Here is a 20,994-nt window from a genome sequence, read left to right on the forward strand (position 1 = left end):
AAGCAATCTCATTTGTTCTCCACACAGCCTTGCATCACCTGTACAATACAAGTATCTATGTCGGGATACAGCTTATGAACTACACCTCAGTGCTTAACACCATTCCTACAATTCTGATCATAAAGCTCTGGGACCTGGGCCCCTGGGATTCAAATGTAACCCATCCTTTTTGTACAGGTCACACCTGCCCCCAAGAGATCCCAATGATCCAGAAATCTGTATCCCTGTGACCTGCTCCAAACCCTCAGCCACTCATTTATCCTCCACCTCACTCCATTCCTATTATCACTGTCATGTGGGACAGACAGTAATCCCGAGATTACTACCTTCGAGGTCTGGCTTCTCAACTTCCTTCCTAACAGTCTGTAGTTTGTTTTCAGGACCTCCTCCTTTCCTTACCTATGTCGTCAGTACCGATATGTACCACGATATCCTTCCCACTTTAGGATACCGTGGGCGCCATATTAGGACATTTTTAGGGAGTGGTGTCTCAGAAAGGCAGTGTCCATTATTAGGGATCTCCAGCACCCAGGGCATGTCCTTTTCTCACTGTTACCATCAGGTAGGAGATACAGAAACCTGAAGGCACACACTCAGCGATTCAGGAACAGCTTCTTTCCCTCTGCCATCCGATTCCTAAATGGACATTGAACCCTCTTGAGGCAGGAATTGATTCTAACATTAAACAACCTGTCAAAGCACTTCATCATCGTTGATGTGAGTGCTACAGAACAATAGTCATTAAAGCAGTTCACCCCGTTCTTCTTAGGAACTGGTATGTTTGTTGCCAGTTTGAAGCAGGTGGGAACTTATGACTACAGCGGTGAGAGTTTTAAAGTATCTTTGTAACTGTCTCAGAGACAGTTTTCAGTGAGATGTTTACTTTACCTGTTTTTGTCACATATTCATGATTATTTTATCATCTGAAAATATTTTATGTAAGGTTTATTTAAGGACCAGAGTTTAATGTGTCACATGACCAGAGTTTAATGGGTCACATGACCACAGTTTAATAAAGGCTTGACTGTGGTATTATGGGTCAGAATCAACATGGAAGCAGAGTAGACACATGGCCCTAAAATAACCTTATTCTGCACTTGGTCCAGGAGGCGCATGCAGTAATTGGTTTACTTATTTATATATTCTGTACAATGTTGTTGATGTGCCAGTATATGGACAGTGTGATATGTTTTTAGTGATTTATTTGATTTCAGTACACCTCTGTTGTGCTAACACGTTTGGGTCTGTTTATCGGTGGACACTAGCTTGAGAGACTTTAGAAAGGCTAACTTTGAGAAGATGCGAAGGGATTTAGAGAGAGTGGATTGGGTCAAGTTGTTTTATGGGAAGGATGTAATAGAGAAATGGAGGTCATTTAAGGGTGAAATTATGAGGGTACAGAATCATTATGTTCCTGTTAGGTTGAAAGGAAAGGTTAAAGGTTTGAAAGCACCATGGTTTTCAAGGGATATTAGAAACTTGGTTCGGAAAAAGAGGGATGGCTACAATAGATATAGGCAGCATGGAGTAAAGGAATTGCTTGAGGAATATAAAGAATGTAAAAGGAATCTTAAGAAAGAGATTAGAAAAGCTAAAAGAAGATATGAGGTTGGTTTGGCAAATAAGGTGAAAGTAAATCCGAAAGGTTTCTACAGTTATATTAAAAGCAAGAAGATAGTGAGGGATAAAATTGGTCCCTTAGAGAATCAGGGTGGTCAGCTATGTGTGGAGCCGAGGGAGATGGGAGAGATTTTGAATGATTTCTTCTCTTCGGTATTCACTAAGGAGAAGGATATTAAATTGTGTAAGTTGTGGGAAACAAATAAGGAAGTTATGGAACCTATGACAATTAAAGAGGTGGAAGTACTGGCACTTTTAAGAAATTTAAAAGTGGATAAATCTCCGAGTCCTGACAGGATTTTCCCCAGAACCTTGAGGTAAGTTTGTGTAGAGATAGTAGGAGCTCTGACAGAGATCTTTCAGATGTCATTAGAAACGGGGATTGTGCCGGAGGATTGGCGTATTGCTCATGTGGTTCCATTGTTTAAAAAGGGTTCTAGAAGTAAGCCTAGCAATTATAGACCTGTCAGTTTGACATCAGTGGTGGGTAAATTAATGGAAAGTATTCTTAGAGATAGTATTTATAATTATCTGGATAGACAGGATCTGATTAGGAATAGCCAGCATGGATTTGTGCATGGAAGGTCATGTTTGACAAATCTTATTGAATTTTTTGAAGAAGTTACGAGGAATGTTGATGAGGGTAAGGCAGTGGATGTAGTCTATATGGACTTCAGCAAGACCTTTGACTAAGTTCCACATGGAAGGTTAGTTAAGAAGGTTCAGTCGTTAGGTATTAATGCTGGAGTAATAAAATGGATTCAACAGTGGCTAGATGGGAGATGCCAGAGAGTAGTGGTGGATAATTGTTTATCGTGATGGAGGCCGGTGACTAGCAGGGTGCCTCAGGGATCTGTTTTGGGCCCAATGTTGTTTGTAATATACATAAATGATCTGGATGATGGGGTGGTAAATTGGATTAGTAAGTATGCCGATGATGCTAAGGTAGGAGGTGTTGTGGATAATGAGGTGAGTTTTCAAAGCTTGCAGGGAGATTTATGCCGGTTAGAAGAATGGGCTGAATGTTGGCAGATGGAGTTTAATGCTGAGAAGTGTGATGTTCTACATTTTGGCAGGAATAATCCAAATAGAACATACAGGGTAAATGGTAGGGCATTGAGGAATGCAGTGGAACAGAGAGATCTAGGAATAACAGTGCATAGTTCCCTAAAGGTGGAGTCTCATGTAGATAAAGTGGTGAAGAAGGCTTTTGGAATGCTGGCCTTTATAAATCAAAGCATTGAGTACAGAAGTTGGGATATAATGTTAAAATTGTACAAGGCATTGGTAAGGCCAAATTTGGAATATTGTGTACAGTTCTGGTCACCGAATTATAGGAAAGATATCAATAAATTAGAGAGAGTGCAAAGACGATTTACTAGGATGTTACCTGGGTTTCAGCATTTAAGTTACAGAGAAAGGTTGAACAAGTTAGGTCTCTATTCATTGGAGCGTAGAAGGTTGAAGGGGGATTTGATCGAGGTATTTAAAATTTTGAGAGGGATAGATAGAGTTGACGTGAATAGGCTGTTTCCATTGAGAGTAGGGGAGATTCAAATGAGAGGACATGATTTGAGAGGGGGCAGAAGTTTAAGGGAAACACGAGGGGGTATTTCTTTACTCAGAGAGTGATAGCTGTGTGAAATGAGCTTCCTGTAGAAGTAGTAGAGGCCAGTTCAGTTGTGTCAATTAAGGTAAAATTGCACAGGTATATGGACAGGAAAGGAGTGGAGGGTTATGGGCTGAGTGCGGGTAGGTGGGACTAGGTGAGATTAAGAGTTCGGCACGGACTAGGAGGGCCGACATGGCCTGTTTCTGTGCTGTGATTGTTATATGGTTATATGGTTATAAGACTGAGAGACATATGTTTCAAACCTTTATTTTCTTGTAGTTTTCACGGTGTCTACTGAAGAAAGAGAGAAATAAATCTTCAAGGACACCTGTATGTTGCGTGGCCGTTATTTCATTGGACAAGTGCAGTTACAATCTTTAAACACCCCCCCAACACTTAGTTCACACAAGTTTTCAGAGTCTGACAAGGTACTACATCTGGACTTGTAGCCTTGCCAGGGCTTACAGTCTCGACAGACAGCCTGAGGCACGTCTCAGAGACTGAGATATCAGGGTCACTGGATGCTGTAGGGATCCCTGTAGCTGTAGTTTTATTCTCCCTTTCAAAGTGAGCATAAAAGGTGTTGAGCTCATCTGGGAAGCATCACTGCCATTCATGATGATGGATTTCACAAATATTTCTATTATATTTGTTTAATATTGGTTAAAAAGTTTCTATCACTCTCCTAGTGTATCTGACAAAGAAACTATTCTTGGGCTTGCAGGTGGGTACAGGTATTGATTTTAACCAATGTTTCGATGACAAACTCTGCCATCTTCATCAGTTACAATGCCTGGGCAAGTCTAGTCCAGTGGTTTTATACCACCATCGTCTTGAAATTTTACTTCAAGTGCTTCCTTCACCAGACAGTCCCAAAAGCCAGTGGCGTGGCACAGGAGTATTGTGCCATTGGCCAAGCCTATGGCCATTGTGATTGCAATGTTTTGCTACTGCCAATTTCTCCGGGTAACCCAAATGTATACACCTACTGTGCTCCTTGATGTGGTTTCCACTGTGCCGATGTACTCAGCTCCACAGTCACAGGAAATCCTGTAAACAGCAGCTGTCCTGAGTCCCAGGTCATCTTAGACCTGGATGAGCTGTGACTTGAGCTTCCTTACCGGGTTGTGGATGGTATTAGTCCAGTATTTCTTCAGGATCCCGGAAATCCTTACAGCAACCATGGAAATATCGGGAAGATAAGTGGCAGCGATGGGTTCCTTCTTGTTGTTAGGTTTCCTGGTGTTTCCATCGGCCCATTTAAGGACCGATTCATTTCCTTCACCTTGTAACCAATCGGGCGGAATGTTATGCATAATTATCTCATTTCCTCATGGAGACTTTCAAAGTCCAAAATTGATTTTGCACAGTTCAAAGCTACAGTTCTAGAAAGAACTGCTCTACGTTGTGAGGTGTGAGAGTGGCTGTTATTGCTGAGGTAAGCGACTGAGATCACAGGGTCACCAGATGTGTGGATTTGCTTCAGGTGGTTCAAGATCCTCCAGTATCCCAAAGAAAATTTACATGACATCCTCCTAGTCTTGCTTCAAGAGAGGGTGTTCCCATATCATTCCACACGGCAGTGCTCACCAATATAACCAAGGACTGACATTGTTATTGTGCACCCAGAGTCTTTGCAGGCAAATCCGCTACAGTTGTGGCTTCTCCTTTGCACCCTGGACATTACATTATGGATAATGTGGTTGACCTCAGAATCAGAATCAGGTTTCTTATCACCGGCATGAGACATAAAATTTGTTAAGTTAGTAGCAGCAGCTCAATGCAATATATAATATAGAAGGAAAAGAATAAGAAATGTATAATTAAATCAATTATAGTATACTTATATTAAATAGTTAAAAATCAAGTAAAAAAAACAAAAATAATATATATTAAAAATGAGGTAGTGTTCATGGGTTCAATATCCATTTAGGAATTGGATGGCAGAGGGGAAGAAGAGAATAAATTAATCTTGTTTCCCATTGTATGTGCCACAAATGTAGATGACCCAGGATTCTTTGAGAGTTTTTTTTTGTTTCTGCCTGATTTGAGTTTGTACTCATTGGTGATGGCAGGAGACATTTATTGCTGGTTAGATCCAGTTTTAGATCGGTCATCTTCTAAACCCGTGACACTTAATATATCATCTTTGTTGATTCATTCATTTTTAATGAAATGTGGTATTGTTGATGTATGGTGTATTCTACCCAGCAGATGGAGAATATTCATTTTTCTCTCATGTTCATCATATGTATTCCAGAATTGATTTTTTTTATTGATAGCCAAATGATTCCACTAGTTCGATCTTGTGAATATAAAGAGATTGCTATCTCTGATCATGCTCCTGTGTTTTTATCTTTAAATCTTCCTGATTTTCCTCAAACAAACAAATTCTGGTGTTTTAATCCTTACTATCTGACAAGGAGTCTTTTAGGTTCTTGGAGAGACAAATTATTCTCTTTTTTGAAGAGAATACGTTGGAGGAGACTTTTAACCTTGTTATATGGGATGCCTTTAAGGCATCTCTTACGCTGCAAGTGTTAAGGAAAAAGCTAATAAAGAGAGAATGAATTCAGCCAATCAGCTGAAACAATTAGACCAAGAACATGCCTTGGCTTCAGATCCTGTTCTATATAAAAGACACGTTGAAATTAAAACTAGATATGATCTTTTATTAGCATATCCTATTGAAACTCAACTCCTAAAGGATAAAAGTCAATGTTATATTCATGGAGATAAAACAGGTAAATTATTGGTTAACAAAATTAAAACTTCTATTGTTAACCGACAGGTTAAAGAAATTTGTCAAGCTAATGCTGTGAGGGCAACTCATCATTTAGGAATAAATTATACTTTTAGTGAATTGGATTCTACACTTTATAGTTCTGACCCTCCTAAAGATAATACTGTAATGAATAACTTTTTCGACCAATTAAATATTCCTACACTTTCTGTGGCTAACTGAAAACAATTGGATCAACCTATTTCTCATGAAGAAATTGCCGAAGCTGTATGTTCACTGCACTCAGGGAAGGCTCCAGGTCCTGATGGATTTTCTGGAAAATTTTATAAGGCTTTTTCTTCACTGCTTATACCTAATTTATGTTCAGTCTTTTCGGATTATTTTATGTTGGATAGGTTGCCGCAATCTTTTTATGAAGCTTCTATTTCACTTATTCTTAAAAAGAATAAGAACTCAACTGAATGTTCTTCATATAGACCAATTTCCTTACTTAATGTTGATACTAAAATCCTATCCAAAGTTCTGGATTGTAGGATTGAAAATATCTTACCAACATTTCTGATGATCAGACTGGATTTATTAAAAAATGATATTCCCATGTTAATATTTGCCAGATTTTAAATGCTATCTATTCTTCTTTTAAGGAGATATTGGAATGTGTGATATCCTTAGACACTGAGAAGGCTTTTGATTGGATTGAATGGCACTATTTATTTAAAATTTTATAAAAATTTAATTTTGGGCCACATTTTACTCAATGGAATAAATTACTATTTATCTCCTTCTGCACAGGTTCTTACTAATTCTGAGATTTCTAAACTATTTAAACTTCAACATGGAACCATATAACCATATAACAATTACAGCATGGAAACAGGCCATCTTGGACATTATAGTCCGTACTGAACGCTTACTCACACCTAATCCCACCTTCCTGCTCTCAGCCCATAACCCTCCATTACTTTTCTGTCCATATATCTATACAATTTTTTTTACAATGACAAAATCCAATCTGCCTCTACCACTTCTACTGGAAGCTCATTGCACACAGCTACCACTCTCTGAGTAAAGAAGTTCCCCCTTGTGTTGCCTCTAAACTTTTGCCCCTTAACTCTCAACTCATGTCCTCTTGTTTGAATTTCCCCTACTCTCAATGGAAAAAGCCTATCCACGTCAACTCCATCTATCCCCCTCATAATTTTAAATACCTCTATCAAGTCCACCCACAATCTTCTATGCTCCAAAGAATAAAGACCTAACTTGTTCAACCTTTCTCTGTAACTTAGGTGCTGAAACCCAGGTAACATTCTAGTAAATCTCCTCTGTACTCTCTCTATTTTGTTGACATCTTTCCTATAATTCAGTGACCAGAACTGTACACAATACTCCAAATTTGGCCTCACCAACACCATGTACAATTTTAACATTACATACCAACTGCTACACTCAATGCTCTGGTTTATAAAGGCCAGCATACCAAAAGCTTCCTTCACCATATCCACATGAGATTCCACCTTCAGGGAACTATGCACCATTATTCCTAGATCACTCTGTTCTACTGCATTCCTCAATGCGCTACCATTTATCATGTATGTCCTATTTGGATTAGTCTTACCAAAATGTAGCACCTCACACTCATCAGCATTAAACTCCATCTACTATCGTTCAGCCCACTCTTCTAACTGGCATAAATCTCTCTGCAAACTTTGAAAACCTACTTCATTATCCACAACACCACCTATCTTAGTATCATCTGCGTACTTACTAATCCAATTTACCACCGCATCATCCAGATTATTAATGTATATGACAAAGAACATTGGACCCAGTACAGATCCCTGAGACACACCACTAGTCACCGACCTCCAACCTGACAAACAGCTATCCACCTCTACTCTCTGGCATCTCCCATCTAGCCACTGTTGAATCCATTTTACTGCTTCAATATTAATACCTAATGATTGAACCTTCCTAACTAACCTTCCGTGTGGAACCTTGTCAGAGGCCTTACTGAAGACCATATAGACAACATCCACTGCTTTACCCTCGTCAACTTTCCTAGTAACCTCTCCAAAAAATTCAATAAGGTTTGTCAAACATGACCATCCATGCACACATCCATGTTGACTGTTCCTAATCAGGCCCTGTCTACCCTGATAATTATATATACCATCTCTGGGAATACTTTCCATTAATTTACCCACCACTGACGTCAAACTTACAGGCCTATAATTGCTAGGTTTACTCTTTGAACGGTTTTTAAACAATGGAACATCTTGAGCAATATGCCAATCCTCCGGCACCATCCCCGTTTCTAAAGACATTTGAAATATTTCTGTCAGAGCCTCTGCTATTTCTACATTAACTTCCCTCAAGGTCCTAGGGAATAGCCTGTCAGGACATGGAGATTCATCCATTTTTATATTCTTTAAAAGCGCCAGTACCTCCTCTTCTTTAATCATCATAGTTTCCATAACTACCCTACTTGTTTCCCTTACCTTACACAATTCAATATCCTTCTCCTTAGTGAATACCGAAGAAAAGAAATTGTTCAAAATCTCCCCCATCTCTTTTGGCTCTGCATATAGCTGTCCACTCTGATTCTGTATGGGACCAATTTTATCCCTCACTATGCTTTTGCTATTAATATAACTGTAGAAAATCTTTGGATTTATTTTCACCTTACTTGCCAAAGCAACCTCATATCTGCTTTCAGCTTTTCTAATTTCTTTCTTAAGATTCTTTTTACATTCTTTATATTCCTTGAGCACCTCATTTACTCCTATATTCATGCCTATATTCATTGTAGATCTCCCTCTTTTTCTGAACCAAGTTTCCAATATCCCTTGAAAACCATGGTTCTCTCAAACTTTTAACCTTTCTTTTCAATCTAACAGGAACATAAAGATTCTGTACCCTCAAAATTTCACCTTTAAGTGACCTCCATTTCTCTATTACATCCTTCCAAAAAACAAACTGTCCCAATCCACTCCTAAATCCTTTTGCATCTCCTCAAAGTTAGCCTTCCTCCAATCAAAAATCTCACCCCTGGGTCCGGTCCTATCCTTCTCCATAATTATATTGAAACTAATGGCATTGTGATCACTGGACCCGAAGTGCTCCCCAACACATACCTCCGTTACCTGACCTATCTCATTCCCTAACAGGAGATCCAACACTGCTTCTCTAGTCAGTACCTTTATGTACTGCTGCAAAAAACTATGCTGCACACATTTTACAAACTCCAAACTATCCGGCCCTTTTACAGAATGGGCTTCCCAGTCTATGCGTGGAAAATTTAAATCTCCCACAATCACAACCTTCTGCTCACTACAAATATCTGCTATCTCCCTATAAATGTGTTCCTCTAATTCTCACTCCCCATTAGGCTTACACCCTGTAAGTGTTACTACACCTTTCCCATTCCACAGTTCCACCCAGGTAGCTTCCCTAGACCGTAATGTACTGTGTGAGTATTCGTAGGTCAGAGTGCGTATGACATCAGAATGGGGGTTATAGAAAATGGAGGTCTGGTGAATAAACGTGGTTGTACAATATACTGCGGTGTCCGAGTCACATCAATACTACATGGTGTCAGAAGTGATTGCGGATAAATAAAAAAGGAATAAAAGATGTCTCAGTTACAGCCACCGTCAAGTTTAAGCCTATGAGGTAATCTTGCTGAGAACCGGAAAGTATGGATCCAGCAGTTTGAGCTGTTTTGCACCACTAGTGCTGTAGCTGAAAAGCCGGAGAAAGTGCAATGTGCTACATTTCTGCCTGTGGTGGGGGCAGAGGCAATAAAGGTTTGCAACATGTTTGTCTTCCAAGATGATGAGTAAGATAAAATTGAAGTGTTGAAGAAAAAGTTTCAAGATTACTGCGAACCGAGAAAAAACCTACCGTACATCCAACATGTTTTTCACGAGGGCTCAAGGACCAACAGAGACCATAGATGCCTATGTAACAGATTTGAAGAACAAAGCAAAAAAACTAAGTTCGGACAGCTGCATGATTCTTTTTATACGCGACAGGATTGTATGTGGCATATGAGACAATCTTGTGAGAGGCTGGCTATTGAGAGAGGCGGAACTTGGATTGGAAAAGGCAATTGATGTTTGCCGTGCCAGCGAGATCACATCAAGTCCGGTTAAAGTGCCTAATGAAGAGGCTGAAGTGTACAAAATAAAAACTGAAAGCTGACAAGTGTAGGACAAAGCCAGCTCCACAGGATGATCAAAAGGAAGTTAACTGCAACATATGTGGTTATAAACATGCATACAGAAAATGTCCAGCCTTTGGTAAGACATGCAAATTATGCAAAAAAAAACACTTTGCAAATATGAGCAAATCGCCAGAGCACACAAGGAAATTGCATGCTGTGGAACAGAATGAGGGCAACAGTGGCACAGTTCATTGTTCATTGTTCATTGGCACAGTTGAAGTGGAACAGGAGATACACATTAAAAATATTGACAATGACAATGCAGAGATGGAGGATGAAGATGATTGGACTCAAGATCTGATGATAAACAGGAGGAATGTGACATTTAAGCTTGACACTGGGGCCAAGTGCAATGTAATGTTGGCAGAATCATTCAATTCACTGGACATCAGAGGAAGACTGAGAAAATCCGTCTGCAAGCTTGTTGCATATTTCGGCCACAAGACAGTGCCATTGGGAAAGAAAACACTCATGTATGCAAAGGACAAAAACACAAGATAGAGTTTGAGATAGTACAGCAACATGTTCCAGCAATACTGGGCAAAGCAACATGCACAAAGCTAGGCCTGGTGAAGCGAATCTATGATGTTAAGAAAGAAAATGACTTTCTCAAAGACTTTGCTGACTTGTTTTCTGGACTAGGATGTTTACCAGGAAAACACCATATCCAGATTGATCCAGCTGTTGCACCAGTCGTGCATGCTCCGAAGAAGGTTCCAGTAGCTCTCAGAGATCGAGTAGTGGAGGAGCTACACAGAATGGAACAGATGGGAGTCATAACGAGACAAATTGAACCGACCGACTGGGTGAATAGTATGGTGACAATGGTCACAGAGAAAAAGATTAGGATTTGCATGGATCCACAAGATCTCAACCGAGCCATCAAAAGAGAGCACTATCTGCTGCTTAGGGTTGAAGAGGTTGTGTTCCGCATGCCTAATGCGAAACACTTTTCAGTTTTAGATGCAAATCAAGGTTTCTGGCAGATCAAACTGGATGAGGAAAGTTCTAAATTATGCACTTTCAACACGCCCATAGGGAGATATTGTTTCCTGCATCTACCCTTTGGGATTTCTTCTGCATCAGAGGTATTCCAGAGGTCAGTGGCACAAATGATTGAAGGCATGGATGGAGTGGTCATTATCATTGATAATTTGCTGGTATGGGTTGACACAATTGAGGAACATGATCAGAGACTGAGGAAGCTCCTGGAGAGAGCACGTGAATACAACCTAAAACTGAACAAAAGTAAATGTCCGATCAGAACTACAGAGATCAAATACATAGGTCATGTACTCAGTGCTGATGGGCTAAAACCAGATAATGGAAAGGTCAGGGCTGTGGCACAGCTACCACCACCTGAAGATAAGCAAGAACTATTGAGGTTCATGGGCACAATACAGCATCTTGCCAAATTCATTCCCAACTTATCAGAGGTCAGCGCACCACTTCAAAATCTACTAGAGAGCAACACTGAATGGGATTGGAAAGACAAACAAAAGAAAAGTTTTGACACATTGAAGCAGTTGGTTACCTATGCACCAGCACTCAAGTTCTATGATGTCAATAAACCGGTGACGATGTCTGTGGATGCCAGTTCAGAGGGAATAGGAGCTGTTATACTGCAGGATGGGAGGCCTGTGGTGTATGGATCATGAGCACTTACGGACTGTCAACGTCGATATGCTCAAGTCGAAAAGGAATTACTCGCCATAGTTTATGGGTGTGAGAAGTTCCACCAGTATGTATATGGCAAAGAAATCCAGGTTGAGAGTGATCACAAACCACTTGAGAGCATCTTCAAAAAGCCACTTCACCAAGCTCCTATGAGGCTGCAAAGGATGCATCTCAGGCTACAGAGGTACACTCGCACAGTCACCTATAAGCCAGGAAAAGAACTGTACATTGCTGATGCTTTGAGCCGTGCTTACCTCAAAGAGCAAAAGGAAGAGTTGCTAGGAAGAGAGCTGGAGGTCAACTGGGTTACACCTCAGCTACCCATCTCTGAGGAGAAGTTGAACATGTTCAGGAAAGCAACTGCAGAAGATCCTGAACTGCAAATGCTAAGAGACATTACAATGAATGGATGACCAACATAAAGTAAAGATATTCCAAAAGAAATACAGAAATACTGGACATTTAAAGAGGAAATCAGCTATGCATCATGACTAATGTTCAAAGCAGCAAAACTCATCGTACCAAACCAAATGAGACAGGAAATGCTCAACAGAATTCATGAGTCACACTTGGGGATAGTGAAATGTAAAGAAAGAGCAAGAGACATTCTCTATTGGCCAAGTATGTCAACTCAGATAGAGGACGTTGTGTCTCAATGTGCTGTCTGTAATGAAAACAAAAACAGCAATCCAAGAGAGCCTTTGCTTCCCCACCCACTACCAGGAAGACCATGGGAAAAGATTGGCACAGATCTCTTTCACTACAATAGTGCAGAATATCTGCTTTGCGTGGACTAGTATTCAAAATATCCGGAGATCACCAAGTTAAGTGACACCTCCAGTCAAGGTGTCATTATCGCAATGAAGTCGACATTTGCAAGACATGGTATTCCAGATATTGTCGTTGGTGACAATGGTCCACAATATGCCAGTGGTGAGTTCAGAGGGTTCTCAGAAAGCTGGGAATTTCAACATGTTACTTCCAGTCTGGGACGCGCTCAGTCTAATGGACAAGCAGAGAGAACTGTACAAACTGTGAAGAACATGCTCAAGAAGGCACAGAGCAGCAACGGTGACCTGTACATTGCTCTGCTTGAATACCGATTGAGGGTGTGGGGTTCTCTCCTGCACAGCGGTTGGTGGGACATCATCTGAAGTCGAAACTGCCAACATCCACAACTCTACTGACTCCTGAAGGTAATATTCAAGTACTTGACAAGCAAAAGTACAAGCAAATAAAGCAAACGAGCTACTATGACAGACATACAAGACAGTTGTCAGATTTGCATACAGGTGAAAATGTCAGAATACAGACAGGAGACCCCTGGAAGCCAGCTGTGATTGTTTACAGGCATCAGCAACCAAGGTCCTTCATAGTTCACACGCCGGGTGGAAGAGTCTACAGGAGGAACAGGAAGCATCTGCTGAAGACAGGCGAGAGGGAGTTTCCACATACAGATGCACAGGACATTTCCATAGATACAGACATGGAAACAAACGACACCAAGAGTGAGGGGCGCGACAAAACCCCACAACGCAATGAAGGTGAAGGTTCAGCGCAGACCGACCAAGGTGGAAATTCAGACCACAAAGACACAGAAGTCACTCGAGAGACTGACTCTGATGAAGGACAAGAACAGTCACAGTTCTATCGCATACGGTCTGGGAGACAAGTCAAACTTCCAGCTAGATACAGAGACTAGATCTACCTACAGTCTCACACAGTTTGAGGCAAAGTTGCACATGCTATAAGATCCGTGTGAAATAAAAGGTTTATTAGTCTATGTTAGTAAAAGAATATATACTGCTGTTAGTATTATAAGATACAATGTAGAATACAGTATAAGAAGTTAAGATTTTTTTTGTTTCATGGCTGTTGCAATGTTGAAAAGCATTGTTTTGACAATTCAGTGTTGTAAAAAATCTTGAGAAGGGGATGTAATGTACTGTGTGAGTATTCGTAGGTCAGAGTGCGTATGAAGTCAGAACGAGGGTTATAGAAAATGGAGGTCTGGTGAATAAACGTGGTTGTACAATGTACTGCGGTGTCCAAGTCACATCAATTCTACATAGACAAGCCCTCTAATCTATCCTGCCAAAGCACAGCTGTAGTATTTTCTCTGACAAGCAATGCAACACCTCCTCCTCTTGCCCCTCTGATTCTATCACACATGAAACAATGAAATACAGAAATATTTAGTTACCAACCATACCCCTTCTGCAACCATGTTTCACTAATAGCTACAACAACATACTTCCAGGTATCAATCCATGATCTAAGCTCATACACCTTTCTTACAATGCTCCTAGCATTAAAATAGATGCATTTAAGAAACTCTCCATCTCTTTCTCTCTGTTTATCCCTAACGGTGCAAACAACTTTATTATCTTTTTCTTCCTTCTCCCTTACGTCTTCGTTCTGAGTGCTTCCCTTCTCTGTCACCTGCCTATCCTCCCTCACACACTGTCTACCAGCTTTCTCTATTTGTGAACTAACCTCCTCTCTCCTAGTCTCTTTAATTTGATTCCCACCCCTCAACCATTCTAATTTAAAGTCTCACCAGTAGCCTTTGCAAATCTCCCCGCCAGGATATTTGTCCACCGAGGATTCAAGTGCAACCTGTCTTTTTTGTACAGGTCACACCTGCCCCAAAAGAGGCCCCAATGATCCTTGCCCCCTGCCCCCTTGAATCCCTGCCCCCTGGTCCAATCCCTCAGCCACGTATTTATCCTCCACCTCATTCTATTCCTACTCTCACTGTCGAGTGGCACAGGCAGTAATCCCGAGATTACTACCTTTGCGGTCCTTCTTCTCAACTCCCTTCCTAACTCCCTATATTCTCCTTTGAGGACCTCTTACCTTTTCCTACCTATGTCATTGGTACCTATGTGCATCACAACCTCTGGCTCCTCACCCTCCCACTTCAGGATATTTTGGACGTGATCAGAAACATCCCGGACCCTGGCACCAGGGAGGCAAACTACCATCCGGGTCGCCTGACTGCGTCCACAGAAATGCCTATCTGACCCCCTAGTTATCGAGTCCCCTATTGTTACTGCCTTCCTCTTCATTTCCCTACCCTTCTAAACTACAGGGCCGGACTCTGTGCCAGAGGCACGGCCACTGTTGCTTCCCCCAGGTAGGCTGCCCCCCCCCAACAGTAACCAAACAGGTGTTCTTGTTGTCAAGGGGTACAGCCACTGGGGTACTCTCTAGTAACTGACTCTTCCCCTTCCCCCATCTAACCGTGACCCACGTCTGCCTCCTGTGGCCCCGGTGTGACCACCTGCCAGTAAATCCTCTCTATCAACTCCTCACTCTCCTTGACCAGGCGAAGGTCATCGAGCTGCACCTCCAGTTCCCTAACTCGGTCCCTCAGGAGCTGCAGCTCGGTTCACCTGGTGCAGATATGGACGTCCGGGAGGCTAGGAGACACCAGGACCTCCCACATCTGACACCGAGAACAACAAGCTGCCCTCACACTCATACTTCCCACTTTCCTCAAATAACATGAAAAATTGAAACCTAAACCTACCTTGCCTTGCACATTTCCGCCTGCCCATTGAGCCCAAGCCCTTAAGCCTACACTCTGCTCCTGACTCACTCCGCCGCCTGCAAAACAACGCTGCCCGCTGCTTAAGGCTGTGTTCCTTTTAAATCTTCCCTGCTTCACTGCCCAACATCACGCCTGTACAGTCCCACCTCTCTTAACTCCGATGAGAAGAAGAAAAAATCAAAATGGCTCCCGCCGCACTCCCGCTCCGATTCTCAGCCTTCCTTCTCCAAATTCTCTAAAACATGGTACCATACAAGGTTTTTGTTTGAGCCCTTTGCTCTTTGACCTGGCCTTAGAACCGTTAGGTATTGCCTTTCGAGAATCTAGTGATATCACTGGTATTTTGCAGAATGGTACTACCCACAAAGTTTCACTTTATGCGGATGACTTATTGTTTTTTATTTCTAATGTTGAGACTTCATTACCTTCTGCACTTTCTCTACTCTCTCGTTTTATCCAGTTTCCTGGATATAAATTGAACCTACATAAGAGTGAACTTTTTCTTTTGAATAATTTGGTATCAACTAATACTAACCCTTTTTAAAATTGTTAGAAACCAATTTACTTATTTGGGTGTAACAATTACTAAGAATTATAAATACTTATTTAAAGATAATTTTCTTACTTTATTAAATTGAATAAAAAGAACATTATCAAATTGGTCACCTCTTTTGTTATCATTGATTGGCTGAATTAATTCCATTAAAATGAATATCTTACCCAAATTTATATACCTCTTCCAGGGCTTACCCGTCTTTATTCCTAAATCCTTTTTTGATTCTCTTGACTCTATTTTATCCTCTTATATATGGAAAAATTAACATCCTCGACTGAAAAAAGTTCATCTCCAGAAAGTTGAAAAGAATGGAGGTTTAGATTTACCAAATTTTAGTATTTATTATTGGGCAGTTAATATATGGAATCTTATGTTTTGGTTATATTATATTACTGTCCAGGATGGGTTTCTTTAGAAGCTAACTCTGTTAATGAATTCTCTATAATCTCTCTTTTGGGATCTTCACTTCCTTTATCTTTAAGTAAAATAACTGAAAATGTGGTAGTTAAACATACCTTGAAGATCTGGATACAATTTAGAAAACACTTCGTTTTATTGAGATTTTCCCTTTCTAGTCCCATTTTTCTTAATTATTTTTTAAGCCCTCTGTGACTGATGTAGTTTTTAAACAATGGGATAGATTGGGTATTAAATGTCTCCAGGATCTGTTTATTGGAGGAAATCTTTCTTCGTTTGAACAACTGTCAACTAAATATAGTTTACCAAAAACACACTCCTTTGGTATTTACAAATTAGAGCTTTCTGCGATCTCAATTATATACATTTCCTAAAAGTCCTGATAAGAACTTATTAGATTAAATTCTTAATTTGAAACCTTTTCATAATGGTTCAATATCCAATTTTTATGATATGCTGATGGGAATGAGAAATGATTCTTTAGACAAAATCAAAATTTTTTGGGAACAAGATTTACCGACTCCAATTTCTGAAGAAACTTGGAATGAATTTTTTAAACTGGTTAATATTTCATTGTTATGTGATCGTCATTCCCTCCTACAATATAAAGTGGTCCATAAGGCTTATATGACCAAGGATAAGCTATTTCATTTTTATATTGATATATCTCCCTACTGTGTAGGTGTAACAATGGAGAAGCTTCATTCATTCATATGTTTTGGACATGTCCAAGTCTTGAAAAATATTGGAAGTAAGTATTGCAAGCTTTTTCTGTACTTTTTAAAGTAAATTTTAAGCTTAATCCTTTGACCGCCTTATTTGGTATTGCTGGGAAAGATACCATTCTGAAGACATCTGACTTGCACATTCTGGCTTTTATCTCACTTATGGCCAGGAGGGCGCTCTTGCTTAAATGGGCAGATGCTGCTCCGCCTACTCACACTCAGTGGTTATGGGATGTTATGGCATCCTTAAATTTAGAAAAGACTCGTTATAAACTTTCCAAATCTAACCAAGATTTTCAAAATTTGTGGGGACTGTTTCTGGAATATTTTCCATACCTTTGATTTCCTGGATAAGTACAGATGCTGGTTAATAGCATATTTCACTATTTGATAAGGTTTTTTTTTTCTTTACCAAACAGCTTCAGCTTTGGTAGTGTGTATAGATTTTCTTTCCTATTAATATATAAAAGATTATTCATACCTCAACATACAAATTAATCCAATATACATGAATATAGGGTAAGGAGTTTATCAATGTGATTCAAATATAATGTATTTGGTATTAGTATGTCTTTCTTTTGTTTTATAATATGTATTTTCTTGAACTCTGTATTCTTCTATGTAGAAATTAGTAAAAATATTGAAAAAGAAAAAGAAAGGAATTGGATGTCAGAGGAGAAGAAGCTGTTCCTGAATCACTGAGTGTGAGCCTTCAGGCTTCTGTACCTCCTACCTGATGGTAACAGTGAGAAAAGGGCATGCCATGGGTGCTGGAGGTCCTTAATAATGGATGTTGCCTTTCTGAAACACCGCTCCTTGAAGATGTCCTGTGTCCTTTGTAGCCTTGCGCCAGAGATGGAGCCGACTAAATTTACAAACTCTCTGCAGCTTTTTTCAGTCCAGTGCAATAGACACCTCCCCACCCCCATACTAGAGGGTGATGCAGCCTGTCAGAAAGCTCCCCACCAAATCTCTTCAAACTTCTAATGAAGTACAGTCACAGTCTTGCCTTCTATATAACCGCATCGATATATTTGGACCAGGTGGATCCTCAGAGATCTTGACATCCAGGAACTTGAAACTGCTCATTCTCTCCACTTCTGATCCCTCTCTGAGGATTGGTGTGTGTTCCTTCATTTTCATCTTTCTGAGAACCACAATCAGCTCCTTCATCGTACTGATGTTGAAGGCAATGTTGTTGTGACACCACTCCACTAGTTTGCTTATTTCATTCCTGTACACACTCTTATCTCCATCTGAAATTCTACCAACAATGGTTTTATCATGAGCAAATTTATAGATGGTACTTGAGCTATACCTAGCAACACAGTCATGGTTATATAGATAGTAAAGCAGTGCGCTAAGCACACATCCCTGAGGTGCACCAGTGTTGATCGTCAGCGAGGAGGAGATATCACCAATCCGCACAGATTGTGCTCTTCCAGTTAGGAAGTTGAGGATCCAATTGCAGGGGGAGATTCAGAGGCCCAGGTGCTGTAACTTCTCAATCAGGATTGTGGGAATGATGGTGTTAAATAGTGTTAAATGCTGAGCTGTAGTCGAGGAGGAGCATCCACACTTAGATGATTGTATTGTCCATGTGATCTAAGGCTGTGCAAAAAGCCATTGAGATTGCATCTGCTGTTGACCTATTGTGGCAATAGGCAAATTGCAATGGGTAATGAAGTTTTTGATACAACCTGATCATCTGGGTTGTAGGCAGACCCTAGCAAAAAGACCTTCATGTGCACAATTGAGACATTTCCAAGGGGATCCAGTATTCGTTACAGGAGGAACGTAGGCACAGAGTGGATCTGTTCAAAGGTGTGTTCATTACTTGGAAGGGGAAGCACTTCCATTCCTCATGGATGACAGGCTGCTTCTGATTTACAGCTTACAAAGTTAGTTTATTTTTATAGGTTTTCAAGCAAATCTGTGCCTGTCTTGGAAGTCAGTTCCTCCACTTTGCAGTTACAGTACTCAAAGCCATGTCATATATCAATGAAACCTCTTTTTACCGGGTGTACTGGAGATCCGGCTCGTTAGCCCCTCACCAGCGGCCACCGGACTCAGCGGTGAGAAAACCACTTCTCACAGACTCTGCCTGTCGAGGGTCAGTGTGACCTGGGTCCCACCAAAACCAGGAGGTTGTGCTGACTCGACCACCCGAGCCCTGATCTGTGTGAATACTGTGCAATCAGCCTGTTGGCAAGAAATCGCAGATCGTACACGGCAAGAAATAACGGATTGTACATTGCATACAACTATGAAGAAAGTATACTGATAAGTCACGTGAGGCAGCAACGAGGTAAGACATGCTAGTGTGAGCTCCCTGAGTGTGTCTCAATAGGTATCTTTATTTTGCGATGTTATTGGTAAAACCACATTCCTAAAATTTTTAAAACACATCTCACTTGCTAGTGGTGTGTGGCGAGGTATAATCTTAGAGGTAAGAAGGAACAACCAGACCTTTGTATTCTATTAAGATGGTGTCTGACTCTGGAAAAGGGGGGAAGCTATCCCTCGAGACAGTCATTTGGGAAAGCGAGGTAGAATTATCAACACAAATCGACACTAAAATGATTAACTGCCAAACCTCACTAATTAATGTAGAATCTGCATTAGCTGACCAAGTTGAAGAAATGAAGGGGCGTGTATTTGTCAATGAAGACAACATAATAGGAGTCACCACGCACGTCAAGAAATTGGAGAAAGAGGTGCAATTGTTGAAAGACAAGGTGGACGACTGGAAAACTGGAGTAGGCGGAACTATATTAACATACTGAATCTCCCTCAGAAAGCTGAAGCTTGCGATGCAGCTGCATTTTTGGAATGAATCCTATCAGAAATTTTTGGCGTCGAAAACTTTCCTACTCCCATCACCTGTGAGAGATCCCACCGCCTGGGAAAATTCCCCAGCGGTGGTGATTACTCACGGAGACCGAGACCTATAATCACAAAGCTCCTCAATTTTAAGAACAAGAACAAGGAGAAGATTATGCATCTGGCCAGGCAGAAAGGAGTGATTCACTATGAAAATAACAGGATTTACATATTTTCCGACTGTAGTCCGAGATTGCAACGCCTTAAGGACACCTTCAAAGAGGTTATGAAGACCCTATGGGAAAGGGGCACTGATTATTCCCTGCACTATCCAGCTAAACTTTGGATTAAGCATAAGGGAGTCACCAAGTGGTTTGTTACTCCTGATGCAGTAATGGAGTTTTTGAAAGTTATCGACAATAATGACTGATAGTCCTCTTGCTCCGTGCTCAATGGACGGGTTACTGTGATGCTTAAGCACTCTATGCATTGAGTGACTTTTACTTTGGATGTATTGCTATGACGATATGAGAACATGAGTAAGTTTCTCAATATGGATAATTCCCCACCTGGCTACTGAGGAAAGTGTGTCTCCTTAATTTTTGATGACATTTAATCTCAAACTCGTGCCTTGAGATGTTTTTGATTCATGGTGTTCCTTTTACTAAACATTTTTATATGTTGTAGTCTGAGTTCTGTTCTAGTTGCTTTGCCAGGTTTTATGTGCATGCTCCTCAGCATCGAATGTACTTGGTTAGAGGCTGTAGAACATAGAATTCTTAATTAATGTGGTTGAATGCTGCTATATTTTTCTGTAACTGTTGAGAACCCTTGCATATTTAGAGAGAATAGCCTACCCACCGGGGATGTTTAGTCAACGGGTGGGTCTCACATGGGGATATGGTCTGGTTCTGTTTCTTAATTACTCTCATTCTTACAGTTCTCACACTATCATTATGCTCTGAGGTATCTTTTTTTTCTTTAAGGTATGACCAGTCAACTTAAAATAATCTCCTTGAACGTAAGGGAGATTAATTCTC

Source organism: Hypanus sabinus, chromosome 1 (assembly GCF_030144855.1).
Source record: "Hypanus sabinus isolate sHypSab1 chromosome 1, sHypSab1.hap1, whole genome shotgun sequence".
Taxonomy (NCBI): domain Eukaryota; kingdom Metazoa; phylum Chordata; class Chondrichthyes; order Myliobatiformes; family Dasyatidae; genus Hypanus; species Hypanus sabinus.